A 16,346-nucleotide genomic window follows, 5' to 3' on the forward strand; every position below is an offset into this window, starting at 1 on the left:
CATAAGTATATATGTGGAAGGCACTTGACCTGCTTTGGACCTTCAGAAAGTATAAAGAGATGATCTATGTTCCTGACATCCTTTGTTCTAGAGCGATACACAGATATTGCTCTGACCCTATCTAATGTATGCAGTTTTTCTTCCTGTTCATTAGCTGGCTCTCAATACAGGGTTGGAAGTACAATTTCTTGGTCAACATGAAACTTGGAGACTATCATCATCATCAGATATTTAAATAGCGCCACTAATTCCGCAGCGCTGTACAGAGAACTCACTCACATCAGTCCCTGCCCCATTGGAGCTTACAGTCTAAAATTCCCCAACACACACACACACACACACACACAGAGATTACTTTAGGTAAGAATGCAGGATTTGTTCAGAAATTGTTCCTTTTAAGTCGTGGGGGTAAATATATCAAGCTGAGAGTTTTCCCGTCAGGTTTGAAAAGCCAATCAGATTCTAGCTATCAATTTTTTAGTACATTCTACAAAATGATATCTAGAATCTGATTGGTTGCTATAGGAAACCTCTCCACTTTTCAAACCCGCCAGAAAACTCTCAGCTTGATATATTTACCCCCTGGTACCTATTTGTCAGGTCCTGCATTTAGATATTGAGCAAAGTAACATTCATACTTACATGATGCTTAATAGGCACATCTTCAAAAATATTCCATTATGTTTAGCTTGAAGATACTGTCACGATATTAGTGTGCCCGGTTGAAGTCCAATGTCACAATCAGTTCAATACATGGGATATGTAGGTTGAAGTCGTCAGATATATGTCACATGCTGAGTAGACTGAGAATAGTCTACCAGGAATCACTGTAGTAAAGCCTATACAAAACTTAAGAAAAGGGTTTATCAGAAAGTGCCTATGTATAGGCTCAGACAGGAAACAAAGACCAATATGGATTCTTGTGAGGTAGAACTGGCCATCTTGTTTAAGGACAAGTTCAAGGGCAATGGCGACCTCTAGTGCCTGGAGGTGGAAATGTAAGAGTCTGCTTCTATCTGTGAGAACTTTACATTTTGTATCTACGGGGGTACCCACTGGGAGGTGTATGAAAGCGATACAAAGAGAGGTTGTCCCACCAGAATACAGTGAGGTGTTTGACGCTGTAGGCAAAATGCTGAGGGAATACAAAGTGTGGGGGTTTGGTAACGTGCAAAGGAGTACAGGGCTTGCAGGCACTGCCTGGGCAGCACGTAACATGTACTAAGGTACACAGTGGTGTCAGTACTAGTTAGACAGCACATAGTTTTCCATAAGGTGCATGGATGTGTTGGCACTGGTTGAATAGCGTGTTCTGTGTATTGAGGTAAATGAATGTGTTGGCACTGTTTGAACAGCATGTAGCATGCAATAATGTAAATCAAGTGTTGGCTTTGTGTAAGGCAGTAAATAAAAGGATACAATGGAGTATATTACAGTGACCCTGTAGAACAGAGGTAGCAAGTGTAGCGCACTACACACACACACAAATGACAACGGTGGGATTGACACAAACCAATACACTGGCTCTGAGTCTAAGACCCCCAACGGACTTCATCCCCACAAGAGAATATGAACTTCGTTCAGTGAGGACCCAGGCCGTGGCCCAGTGTAGTTTGGTCCTTTCGTAAAAGCAGCAGAGTAGTAGAGAGTGGCCTGCTGAGTGTTGGGGGTAGGCCAGTGATGTCTAAGATATATATATATATATATATATATATATATATATATATATATATATATATATATATATATAAAACTTAGGTGTGGCGGTGTAGCTTACCAATGTATGACAGCCCACTTTGGCCGCTGTATGTATATTTATACTGTGTGTGTATATATATATATATCCTTTTCCGTCCAGAAATGAACACTAGGGGTCTGATTCATTAAGGATCTTAAATGAAGAGGATCCTTATTTAAGTCTCCTGGACAAAACCATGTTACAATGCAGGGGGTGCAAATTAGTATTCTGTTTTGCACATAAGTTAAATACTGACTGTTTTTTTCATGTAGCACACAAATATCAACTTTAAATATCAGTGTACAAATAAGCTATCAAGTATTTGGGGCATATTCAATTAGCTTTTGGATTCGCGGTAACGCGCCGGAACAGCCGCGAAACGTAATACACGGTACCGCAATAATGTGGATTTTCCTTCGCAGCCCATAGGGTTGCGAACGAAAATCCGCGTTAATGCGGTACCGTAATACCCGCAAGAACGCGCACTTTTCGCGGCAACGCGCGTTACCGCGAATCCAAAAGCTAATTGAATATGCCCCTTTGTGTGTTACATAAAAAAACAGTCAGTACTTAACTTATATGCAAAACAGAATACTAATTTGCACCCCTTGCATTGTAACATGGTTTTGTCCAGGAGACTGAAATAAGAAACTTCTTCATTTAAGATCCTTAATGAATCAGGCCCTAGATCAGACATTATATTTATTCCTTACTTTTTTTAATAAAGAAATTGTGAGCGAAGAGTAATAACAGATACAAAGGGAGGGGAGGGGGGGGGGGAGAGATGGACATTACATAGATGAGACATTTTTAGATAGGTTAAGGGACCACTTTGGTATTCAATACTTCCTACCAGTTTATCCACCTATTAATGAATATCAGATCATTCACTATATTTATTTCTTACTTTTCCCAAACAGACATTTTATCAGTCTATCAGGTTGGTATGACATTTTGAATTTAAAACAAGAGAAGGATAAAGTTTTTCTGGCCTGTCTAGGGAGCAATTGTTTTGGCAATAAATTCCAGCTTTCTGTGATCAAGAACGGTCGCACAATGGATAGAACCCTCCAGATGGTGTCTCCATTCTGAAAAAGCACATTTGATGATCAGTAATTCCTTATTGCCTATATCGTAACTTTTCTCAGTCAAGGCACAGGGATGCAACAACATCTTCTCATCCAATTATCTGCCAGAGTCACCACCTGCCCTCAAATCTCCCTCACTGTCAATAACACCACAATTTCCTCAGTCTCCCAAGCCCGCTGCCTTTGTGTCACACTTAACTCCGCCCTCTGCTTTATTCCTCACATTTACACTCTCTCCCAGTCTTGTTGATTCCACCTTAAAAACATTGCCAGAATACGCCCTTTTCTTACTCAACATGCTACCAAAACTCTTATCCATTCTCTCATCATCTCCCGTCTTGACTATTGTAACCTCCTGCTATCTGGCATTCCTGACACCCATATATCCACATTTCAATCCATCCTAAATTCTGCTGCAAGACTGATCTTCCTCTCTCACCGCTCCACATCTGCTGCACCACTTTGCAAATCCCTACACTGGCTCCCTGTGTCCTCCAGAATCAAATTCAAATTACTCACATGTACCGACAAAGCCCTTATTAACATCACCCCTTCATACATCTCAAATCTCGTATCAATATATTTGTTTAAAAAATATTTCAGCTGTGCCCTCTTCCACTTAGAATGTAAGCTCTCTAATGAGCAGGGTCCTCCATAACCTTTGTTTTCATCTCTGCATTTATTTTGTCTAACTTGTATGTCCTGTTTTCCCTACTGTACGGCACTGTGGCACCTTACAAAGCTACGATAATAATAATAACAATAATAATTATCCACACAGTGAGAGAGGATTGTTCCCACAACAGAGTCAGAGGCATCAACTTTAACAACAAAAGGTAGTTTGGGCTTTGGATGTACTAATATTGATGGTAATGTAATAAGAGTCTTAAGTTGAGTAGAGCTTCTTGAACCTTAGGGAACCATTCAGAAAAGAACTTCCTTTATGCTGAGCTGAGGCATAGAAGCAATTATTCCTGAAAAGTTTCTTAAAGAATTTCTATAGAGGCAAATAATATACCTTAAGAATTGGGTTCGGGTCGGTTCAGATTCACATTTTTCGGAAGTCGCTCAAACACAATACAGACATATTTGCAATGTTCCTCGGTGTTATCAAAAGGAATAATATCGTCCAGATTGACAACTACAAATTGATCTAGTAGGTCTCTTATAACATTATTGGTGAAATGCTGGAAAGTTGCAGGAGCATTATGCAGACCGAACCGCTTGACCATATACTGAAATGATCCCACAGGTGGTTTTCCATTCATCTCATAGAATACAAACAAGACTGTAAACCCCACATAAGTCAAACTTGGTAAAAATCTAAGTCTTCTCTAGTATTTCAAACAATTCGGGAATTAAGGGACGTGGGAAACGGTTCTTGACTGTATTCTTAGTTAATTCCCTATAGTCAAGAAGAGGGTTTCAAAAAAGAACAAAGCTGCACCAGCAGGAGAAGTGGAATGATGAATAAAGACCTTCTCTAAATTTCCAGTCAGGTATATAGGACTTTTAACTCTGGTTCAGACAGAGAATAAATCCGCCTCAAAGGTATTGGTGATCACGGTAACATCTCAATGGTGCATCTCAGAAGTAATCGGAGGTAATTGATCTGTGTTCTTTTTATCACAGACATCACAACATTTTATGTCTTGTGGTGGCTACTAATCCAAGTCTTTAGAAGAAAGCTCTGGGAGATCTGGTAGACAGTAAAGCTTAAAGTGCTCAGAAGGAAACTATATAATGCACATCATATCCCAGATGATGGAAGGATTATGGGTAGACGGCCAGGGGATTCCCAAAACAATGGGAAATGTGGTTAAACAATCAAATGAAAATGTATAGTTTCAAAATATCCTGGCTATATAACCATTTGAAACTGGATAGTTTAATGAGTTACTGGCCCAGAAGACAAAGAAGATCCATCTACTGTCTCCAAATTTACAGGAACATGTTTAAGTCTCGATTCAATGTAGTATTCCTGGGAAATGGTGATGCCCATAAAAGTTAATCATTTTTCTTTCATCAATTGAAATGCACAGTTGGATAAATGCATCAATATCATCATTGAACTCAACTTTGTAGAATTCATTATTCACTTGCTTAGAAAGACCCAGACAAAAATGGCTTTTTTGGACACAAGAATTCCATGCGGTGTCAGCAATCCAACGTTGGAACTCGGCAACATACTCAGCCACAGAGCATTTACCCTGGCACAGTCCACGGAGTCTAGCTTCAGTAGTAGCACACCAATCAGGATCATCAAAAACTTGACCCATAGCAGAAAAAAAGGGATTCCAGATTTTGCAAAATATTACTATCTTGCTCTGCATAAGTGGAGGTCCAGGAAAGGGCTATCTCAGTCGAAGATTAATTATGAAAATCTTCATCTTTGTTGTTAAAGAACTTTGCAGGTTGTATTTGCAAATAAATGCTGCACTGATTTAGGAATCTCTGTAGAGTTGTTGATCCTCACTGGACTTTGAAGGCTTTGGTGGTTGTGAGATTTGTACAGCAACAGAATCACTATTTCTTACAGCTTCCTGCAAATTATTTGTTTGTTCTTGCTGAGAGAGAGTTTGCAGTTCCCTAATTGTATACTGGTAAATGTAAAAGAACTCTTGCAACTCTGTTATTTGTTGTTTCAGTGGACTTCGCGATCTTCCTCCAGTAGACTCCTTATTTACGCCAGACTGTTCTATAACAAGGTCGAGAGTCAAATTTTCTAACATGTTCCATAGATACTTGTTTCTATGTTTGTATGGAGCAAAAACAGGCTAGAAAATCCAGGAAGCAGTAAGACAGCTTGGCTACAGAGCAAATGCAAGGTGTTATCCAATAGATAGATATGAAATAGATAGAGAGATAGATAGATATGAGATAGATAGATAGATAGATATGAGATAGATAGGTAGATATGAGATAGATAGGTAGATATGAGATAGATAGGTAGATATGAGATAGATAGGTAGATATGAGATAGATAGATATGAGATAGCTATCTAGCTATCTCATATCTATCTATCTCATATCTACCTATCTATCTCATATCTACCTATCTATCTCATATCTATCTATCTATCTCATATCTATCTATGAGATAGATAGATAGATAGGTAGATATGAGATAGATAGATAGATAGATATGAGATAGATAGATAGCTATGAGATAGATAGATAGATAGATATGAGATAGATAGATATGAGATAGAGAGATAGATATGAAATAGATACAGTCAAGTCCATAAATATTGGGACATCGACACAATTCTCATATTTTGGGCTCTATACACCACCACAATGGATTTGAAATGAAACTAACAAGATGTGCTTTAACTGCAGACTTTCAGCTTTAATTTGAGGGTATTTACATCCAAATCAGGTGAACGTGTAGGAATTACAACGGTTTCTATATGTGCCTCCCACTTTTTAAGTGACCAAAAGTAATGGGACAAACTAAACAATCCTACATCAAACTTTCACTTTTTAATACTTTGTTGCAAATCCTTTGCAGTCAATTACAGCCTGAAGTCTGGAACGCATAGACATCACCAGATGCTGGGTTTCATCCCTGGTGATGCTCTACCAGGCCTCTACTGCAAATGTCTTCAGTTCCTGCTTGTTCTTGGGGCATTTTCCCTTCAGTTTTGTCTTCATCAAGTGAAATGCAGCTCACTTGTATTCAGGTCAGGTGATTGACTTGGCCATTGCATAACATTCCACTTGTTAGCCTTAAAAAACTCTTTGGTTGCTTTTGCAGTATGCTTCGGGTCATTGTCCATCTGCACTGTGAAGCGCCGTCCAATGAGTTCTGAAGCATTTGACTGAATATGAGCAGATAATATTGCCCGAAACACTTCAGAATTCATCCTGCTGCTTTTGTCAGCAATCACATCATCAATACATACAAGGGAACCAGTTCCATTGGCAGCCATACATGCCCACGCCATGACACTACCACTATGCTTCACTGATGAGATGGTATGTTTTGGATCATGAGCAGTTCCTTTCTTTCTCCATACTCTTCTATTCCCATCACTCTGGTGCAAGTTGATCTTTTTCTCATCTGTCCATAAGATGTTGTTCCAGAACTGTAATGGCGTTTTAGATGTTGTTTGCCAAACTCTAATCTGGTCTTCCTGTTTTTGTGGCTCACAAATGGTTTACATCTTGCGGTGAACCCTCTATATTCACTCTTGTGAAGTCTTCTCTTGATTGACTTCGACACATATACACCTACCTCCTGGAGAATGCGTTCTTTCTTTTTAAGAATATTCCAGACAGTTGATTTGGCCACACCTAATGTTTTTGCTATCTCTCTGATGGGTTTGTTTTGATTTTTCAGCCTAATAATGGCTTGATTCACTGATAGTGACAGCTCTTTGGATCTCATATTGAGAGTCGCAACAGATTCCAAATGCAAATGTCACACCTAGAATCAACTCCAGACCTTTTACCTGCTTAATTAATGATGACATAACGAAGGAATAGCTCACACATGTCCATTAAATAGGTTTTAAGTCGATTGTCCCATTACTTTTGGTCTCTTAAAAAGTGTGAGGCACATATAGAAACCGTTGTAATTCCTACACTGTTCACCTGATTTGGATGTAAATACCCTCAAATTAAAGCTGAAAGTCTGCAGTTAAAGCACATCTTGTTTGTTTTATTTCAAATCCATTGTGGTGGTGTATAGAGCCCAAACTATGAGAATTGTGTCGATGTCCCAATATTTATGGACTTGACTTTAGATATGAGATAGATAGATATTAGATAGATAAATATATATGAGATAGATAGACAGATAGATAGGAGACATGTGAATTAGATACATGTGAGATAAATAGAGACATGTGAGATAGAGATAGATACATATGAAATAGATATAGATAGATAGAGATAGAAAGATAGATAGCCTACTAATCTGATTTTTTTTGTCTTAAATTTGTTTAAATAACAATAGCACTTTCAGATACATTACAATGGTATTGTATATGGTGGTCAATGAAATTCACATTTAAGTCAATTTACTACATAAACAGTACAGTCAATGGAATGAAAGTAATCAGTACTAAACTGAGTCTACTATCTTCCCTGATCTGCCTTAGAACAAAAGCCCCAGGCCAGTTTGCAAGAAAGAAAATTCGTTAGCTGTAGAGAAAGTCCCAAGATCGGGGTTGTGAGTAACATCTACTGTCTCACAGCAAGGTTGTGGGTTAAGGAATCCAATTACAGACTGAAAATGGCGTTTAAGCCTAGTAGGTTACAAAGAAAGGGAAAGTGAGCAGAAAGCCCCAAGGTATTGGTGCATGATTTGGAATGTCTGGTGGAGGCTAGTCCAGTTCAGTACTAGCTGCCTCAGGTGAGAATGGAAACCGTGACTTTGTGAACTTTGTAAAATATGTAAAATGTAGAAAAGCAACTTGACTCACAATGGAGAAAAAAACCACTTTCATTAACTTTTTTTTGTCTCTATGCAGGAACCCATATTAAGACATCTTTACCGTAGAAGGTGAATAAAGCTCAATATTTTCCACCACCCGCCATGGAAAATTATCATTATGTTTTATTTATAATACGCAGACATATTAAGCAGCGCTGTACACTGTGATCAGGATATAAACATACAAATTAATACCATACAAGGACATGAAACAGACGGCCAAGATGGCCCTACAATGGAATACCAGTGGGGAACACTTGATAAAGTAATGGAGAAACAATTGTATCTGGTGGTGGGAAGTGTGTGTGGCCAGTTGTTGGAATATTAAGACCGCCAGCTGCTAGCAGCCATGACAGTCCTTCACCACTTACATTAACCAACTCTCCTTCCAGTTCTTGTACTGGAGACACTTGTTCCCATGATGATCCCAAGAGATGGAAGCAGCAATTCAAAATAATAATAATAATACAATATATTTTTATAGTACCAGCATAATCCATAGAGCTTTGTAACAAACATAGTAATGAAACAAGACTGGGTATTAACGGGCAGACAAAGAGGTGAGAGCACCCTGCTCGCAAGCTTACAATCTATAGGACATAGGTTGATACATGAGTTTAAAGGCCGTATATTGCATATTGGTCCAACCGGATTCCAAGGGGGAAAAGTTTATAATTTGTGGGGCGAAGCGACTCAGTCACACAGAATTGTTGGTCTGAACTCAGGGCCGGATTAACCATAGGGCTAACTGGGCTACAGCCCAGGGGCCTATGGCATCCAGGGGGCCCTTGAAAGTGCTCAGCAGCAGTATTGATCGGTCGGGGGTGGGGGCGCCCCCGGCGCGATCAGTGCTGCGTACAGCACGCCGGAGAAGGAGGCAAGTGCCAGGGTGGGGGCTGGCAGCTTGGATCACGGGGGGGCACGCGGGCAGCTCGGATCACGGGGGGGGGCCTCCATTCCCTTAATCCGGCCCTGTCTGAGCTTAGAGGGTTTGAGAATAGAAAGTGAACATGTAAGTTATGCAGAGGGGTGGCATTCGGGTATAGAAGCCTAGGGACATTGGAATGGTAGTTTGGGAATTTGTCTGAACATGCAAGTTTTCAGGGAATGTTTGGAGACTAGAGGAAAGTTTCTTTGTGCGAGGGAGTGGGTGCAGCCCGAGAAAAGCCTCGTAATCAGGAATGGGAGAAGGTGATGAGAGACGCAGATCTTGTGCAGAGTGTAGGGGTCAACTTGGGAGATATTTTGTAATGTGTGCTGGTGCAATTTTGTTTATGGCCTTGTATGTTAGTAGAAGTATTATATATTGGATTCGGTAAAATATAGGCAATCAATGTAGGGATTGATAGAACGGAGCAGCAGCTGAAGGATGGTTTTACCAGGAAAATAAGTCTAGCAGCTGCATTCAAACCCACTGGGTCCGACAGCTGAACTGAGATGGGGCGTTCCAGTAGATCTTCAAAACCACCCTGTCCTTGGTGTGATGACTCCTGGTACGAATCTGTAATTGCCGAATGCCTTCACAAATCTGAAACGGTTTGTATGAAGATGATTATGTGGGAGGAACAGTCCAGAGCTGATCTACAGTGCAGACGCCAATATCTACCGGGCCAGGTGACGGATGAGTTATCTCCTCTATTGTCTATATCAGTGGTTCCCAAACTGTGTGCCACGGCTCCCTGGGGTGCCATGGCGATCTCACAAGGGTGCCGTGGCCAGGGCCGGTGGTAAGCAAAGTGGGGGACTACTTGGTCATTATTTTGGCTTAGGGGTTCCTTGAAAAAGTTATTGAGACCCTAGGGGTGCCTCCAAGTGAGAAAGTTTGGGATCCACTGGTCTATATGATGTTTTGATTTATTAATTTATGAAGACTTGGAGAAAAGGATCCTTTAAACATTTCTATAAAAGTAATTTAAGCATGTTAAGTAAATTAAAAAGATTGCTAATAAGGCAAAATGGGAGCGATTCAGATTAACACCAAACGATAAGTCATTTTTATAGACTTGGTGCACCGTTTAAGTTATAAGAAAAAACGTTATTTGTTGGAAAAAGTTAAGAAAATTAGGATAAAAACTCAAACATATCTAGATTTTGACATAAATCACTATTTCACTCATGTTTCCCCTCAATTTTTTCGAATAACCTCTATTGGGTGCTAATTCCACTATGGTTTCTGTATGTATATTCATATATAAACCATACTATATTTGTATATATACTACTGCACTTGGTTCTTGTCTCCGCTAGTTGAGATTTTATGTGTGAAAAACGAGGATCCCTCACGTGAAGGAAAGTTATGTAATGAAATTAGGCAAGAGAATTATTTGTGCCCTTTCACACTTGAGAAAACACCTAAAAAATTCACTTTGTTGATACATTTTTCTAATTTTTCTAGCGGCCTGGGGGGTGACGTGATTTCACATAGTCTGAGGTGGTTTTTGTCTTGCAGCAGAAACAATCACTTTTGTTTGCTAATTTTAAATGATCTGAGGAACAAAAAGCTTCAAGAAATGGGGAGGAAAGGGGGTGGTTGATGTGATTTAGAACAGCTTTATAGCCATCTACATCGAAGGACTTACCCAAAGGCAAACCGAGGGGGGTTTCCTAGTGCCTGGAAACCCCCATCCAAGCCTAGGGTACTGTATAATTGAGGTGGCTGGATCCTGCCCCCACTTCACACAGCTCTGCTTGAAAAGGGAGAGCTGCGTGCACCTAACGGTAGAGCATGCAGCATTACCCATGTATATTATGGGGATAGGAAGAGTTGAAGAGCAGCCAAGCACTGTCTATAATTGTAGCCGCGCCCCCATGCATGCTGGTCACGCCCACTCCTGCGTTTGCCCCTGTTACCCCAACCCAAACTACGATAACTTCATAAATAAGGCTGGGTACACGGTACAGAAAATTTCTCCCGATATGATTTAGTTAACGATGTTACCAAAGTCCCGATCAGCATTCCGAGTTCTGTGTACACACTGTACATGTTTTACATGATTTACCTTCAGATCTGTGCTCTTCATCTGTCATAACCATTGGCTGAAAAGATGGTGACTCTGTAAACTGTATGGAGATCTATGGACACTGCTGGTCATGAGTGTGCACACACTGCAGAACTTGCCCGATATTCCATCAGTGGATTAGATTTTTACTTCAGTTCAAAAAGCAAATCAAATACGATGTTCATTCACACAATCAAGGTCTCAATGTGGAGGCAACTCATCTGCAGATTTTTTTGCAAAACACATTATAGTATTCATAGTACTGTGAAGTAACAGAGGAAAGGTCTATTATGGTGGGCAGTAGCCTAAGACAGGTATTAGTCAGCCTGGTCTACTGTCAAAGGTCCCACCGACCTTCTAAATAGATAGTTAAATAGCACTGTTAATTTGGGGCAAGGATTCCCAGAATTGTTAATAGTATTGGGCGAGCAATAGATTTGGACCTGGAGTGGTGTTGTGGTGTGAGAAGCGTTTGAATTTGAGTATCTAAGTTGCTAATAAACTCACTTTCCTCTTTGTTTCTAGAGCAAGAGATTTCTCTCTAGCTTTACCATACAACGGAGGGAGCCCTGTTGGGGGATTCATTGTTTAATAAAACCTCTGTGAGGACATCAGACAATTCTCACCAATTAAAGGGACTGAGAAGGAATGATACAGTCACCAAGAGGACTGCTTTTTAGGAAGAGGGTATAATAGGCTGTGCGAGGAAAGAAAGTGTGTGAGGCGATTGTGGAGAATTCTCTTGAGAAGCTTGGAGGGGCGCGGGAGCTGAGAGATGGGACGTTATTTGAGAGAGTCTTTGGGTCAGAATTTAGTTTTTTTTGCAGAATAGGAGCAATCCCTGTGTGTTTGAATAATACCAGAAAGATACTAGCATAGAGAGATTACAGATTTTAGTTTTGGCTGGGATGAGCACAGGAGACAGAGACCGACGGTTGTGCGAGAGGACAAACGGTAGAGTAGGAAGATAAGAGTAGACACTTATCAATCTCGTCCTTGAAGTAGAAAACAAGATCATGGCCCCTAATAGAAGTTGGAGGGTTCAGGGTGGGAGCGTTTAGAAGAGATTAAATATTGACATCAAAAACCTCTTTTAGAGTAGCTCTCTCTATGGTATTGATTCACCATAAATTCCTTCCACAGAACTCTCTACAGAGGATCCACTGCACCCCCTGCCCGTGTGCCCACAGTAGGAAGTGGATCCAAAATTTTCCCATCAGTGGCAAATATGAAGCCTCTTCATTGGTGTACAATACTTCCCACCCATAATAAAGTGCTGATTTTGCCCATTAAAACCAATAAACAAGTCACAGTTATGGTAAAGATCCGAGATCCAGAGGTGATCGAGTTGGCGACCTTCAGTTATAGCTGCAGAGAAGGGTGGGATCTTGTTAAAGATCAAAGGAGAAGTTAGACGTGTGTTACATTAAATTCTTTCAATAACTCTGTTACGCCCAGATGAAAAATGTCCATATATCCTGTCTAATGAGTTTCTTGACAAGTTATCACACGATGATTTGCTGCTAGAACCTCCTTTCTGTTACACACGGTGTGGTGTTACCTTCCTAAAGTCAGCAATTTGGAGAGATCTGAAAGGATTAATTTGTGGTATAAATGGGATACGATAATGTGCCGCAGAGCTATTATCATTCATGTCTATAATTGGTGTCTTAATCCTTCTTTATGAGACAAAACATTGCCGCGTGTTTAACAAGCGGACGGAACTTAACTCGTAAAAGAAAAAGATTTGCAATCTGTGCCAAAAGCAGATTTTATACTCTTAATTTCGGTGATGGAAACATAAAGAGAGAGGGATTTGAATTGTGAATGACACGAATGTATTCATGCCAATCATCGTCAGGAAAAGACAGAAGAGATTTATTGCAGTATACCCGGGTCCAGACGACTGCGACACAAAGATACACTTATATTAGTGAATATGTATGTATGTATATATAAAAGGAAGGCGCTCCATAGTACAATTAAAACACTGTATTTTAACCACCATAAAAGTGAAAATCAGGTAAAAACAATGAACAGAACATGTAGTTTACGAAACGTTAGGTTATCACCAATGGGATAAAGTGCAGGAACATTCCCACCTCATTTACCCTTTTTGGATCACTCAGAATGAAGAGCTCTTGTGCTTTTCAGCATTGCGGCTGGGTGTAATCAGTAGACAGTCTCCCTCTTTTATTTTGCTCTAGGGGTAGATTTAGCAAACCTTCTAAAAAGTAAAAGTGGAGGTGTTGCCCATAGCACCCAATCAGATTCTACCTATCATTTATCCAGTACATCCTAGAAGATGATAGCTGCACTCTGATTGGTTGTTATGGACAACACCTCCACCTTTCCTTGGTGAAGGCGATCAGCCAAGTTCTGGGTAGCCCATGGGCTAGTAAGAGTGATTTTGAGGACCCCATACCTTGGTTCACCACCAAACCAAACCAGGCAGCACAAGCACTGTACCAATAATTCTGTTCTGTTTTTTTACACTTTGTGTAAATGTAGGAAAATAATTTTAAAGAATACTTTTTTTAAAATCACACTTCTAGCTGCACTAGCACCTAGTAAAAGATCGCAGTGCCGGGGCTCCCACCAGAGGCCGGGGCTCCCACCAGAGGCCGTGGCTCTCACCAGAGGCCGGGGCTCTCACCAGAGGCCGGGGCTCTCACCAGAGGCCGTCTTTCCCTCAGTTCTGACCTTGTCTATCTATGGGTGAAGAGCCTTCATTCATTAGACTTCCACCATCACCCCTGGGACTCCACATTCTACAGAGTCTGTATAGACTGTTATGCACCAATACTCTGCAGAACTCGCTTTACATTCAGAGTATATGCTCCCTTAATGTGCTGTGCATACGATTATATCTTTAGCTGCTGTGTGTTAGAAAATCTTAGAATAAATATACTTTTAAGGTCATATTATACACTGGTCCCTGCTAATTGAGCATTAATGATTCAGCAGTATTGAGTCCAACTGTGGAGTCTCTTCTATGTTGATATTTTAAGCATAGTAATACCTTTAAGAGAGCTGCTGCAGTCGGACACACACTTTAGATAGTTAGTTTAATTATATATATAAAAAACTGTGAATATATATATATATATATATATATATATACTGGCTAAGTGGTTAGCACTTCTGCCTCACAGCTCTGGGGTCATGAGTTCAATTCCCAACCATGGCCTTATCTGTGAGGAGCTTGTATGTTCTCCCTGTGTTTGCGTGGGTTTCCTCCAGGTGCTGAGGTTTCCTCCCACACTCCAAAAACATACAGGTAGGTTAATTGGCTGCTATCAAAATTAACCCTAGTCTGTCTGTGTGTCTGTGTGTGTGTTAGGGAATTTAGACTGTAAGCTCCATATATATATTGTGCTGCCATACGAGACATAGGTAGGTGCTAAATTCAAATCAAGTCCAAATATAGTTCATATATCACACCCAAAGCACTTCTCATGTACAACATATTTAGATACATATATACACATACATACATATATACACATACATACATACACATACATACATATATACACATACATACATACACACATACATACATACATACATACACATACATACATATATACACATACATACATACACATACATACATACATACATACACATACATACACATACATACATATATACACATACATACATATATACACATACATACATATATACACATACATACATATATACACATACATACATATATACACATACATACATATATACACATACATATATACACATACATATATACACATACATATATACACATACATACATATATACACACACACATACATACATATATACACATACATACATATATACACATACATACATATATACACATACATACATATATACACATACATACATACACATACATACATATATACACATACATACACATACATACATATATACACATACATATATATATACACATACATACATATATACACATACATACATATATACACATACATACATATATACACATACATATATACACATACATACATACATACATACACATACATACATATATACACATACATACATATATACACATATATATATATATATATATATACACATATATATATTTATTTATATTGAACTTCACATAAAGATCCGCCTACTACTTTTTAAAAATATTAACAGAAGTTGACTAATTAATTGATATCATGGGATTAGCCACAAGGGATTAAGTAACCCCACAATAAGGACAAGTTTATGTACGCCTCTGATGAAATCACAGTTGGTGACGAAATGCGTCAGCAGAATTCTCACAAGAAAATATTAGTCAGAAGAACATTTCTACCTGCAGGGCATCGGCAGAGCGCTGAGATTCTGAAACAACGATTAGAGCTATATTACAGTGACTGTCACACTGTTATACCTCTACGTCAGCCTGTGGTGCACTGCCTGAGCGTCTAACCAAAGACAGCAAGTGATACAATGAACATTAGATTAAGGGATTTTCCTACTCCAGACTTAAGAATAAATATATAGTGATATAAGAAATCACATTTGGGGGTGGGACATCGCCTAATAATATATACAGGAGTTGGGCCTACCACCAACTAGAAATAATACAATTAGCGCTTTGTCCATTTCCTCTTTTATAATTATTGCTGTAAATTTACTAAGCACAAATTTGTCAGTTTTTCCAGTAGTTTCACTTTCCTGTCACTGAATTTTCATGAATTTGTCGTAGGAACATTTTGATATCAATCTCCGGTAAAACAAATTATTTTTTTTTTTTTTTTTTTTTTTAAAGTTTAGGTTTTCCGATTAGAAGCTGTCAAATTTACGATTCACAAGAAATGTTGAGTATTCTGGCGTACATAAGCCAAGCTGAATTTTTTAACAAAGCTTGCGATTACTGGGCTAAAATATTCCAAAAGCCATTTGTGAATTTCAAGTTAAACCTTTTCCCAGGCTTGTTTTTCAAAGTTTGGAATTTGGCCGTACTCATTCCCATATATCAGGATGACAGTCCTGATCTGATACAGGGATGAAACATGTCTCCATCGTTCACTTAATTCCGCCTA

General features: G+C 39.3%; 1 long non-coding RNA gene across 1 annotated transcript in view; it reads left to right on the forward strand.

The window, feature by feature from the left end:
- LOC142104341 (uncharacterized) overlaps positions 1-8,466 on the forward strand; it is a 128,651-nt gene extending 120,185 nt beyond the window's left edge. Inside the window, exon 3 of the long non-coding RNA XR_012679563.1 lies at positions 8,307-8,466. This is a non-coding gene — a long non-coding RNA (uncharacterized LOC142104341). The remainder of the gene's footprint in view (positions 1-8,306) is intronic.
- The last annotated feature ends 7,880 nt before the right edge of the window (positions 8,467-16,346 follow it).

The sequence above is a fragment of the Mixophyes fleayi genome, chromosome 1 (assembly GCF_038048845.1).
Source record: "Mixophyes fleayi isolate aMixFle1 chromosome 1, aMixFle1.hap1, whole genome shotgun sequence".
Taxonomy (NCBI): domain Eukaryota; kingdom Metazoa; phylum Chordata; class Amphibia; order Anura; family Limnodynastidae; genus Mixophyes; species Mixophyes fleayi.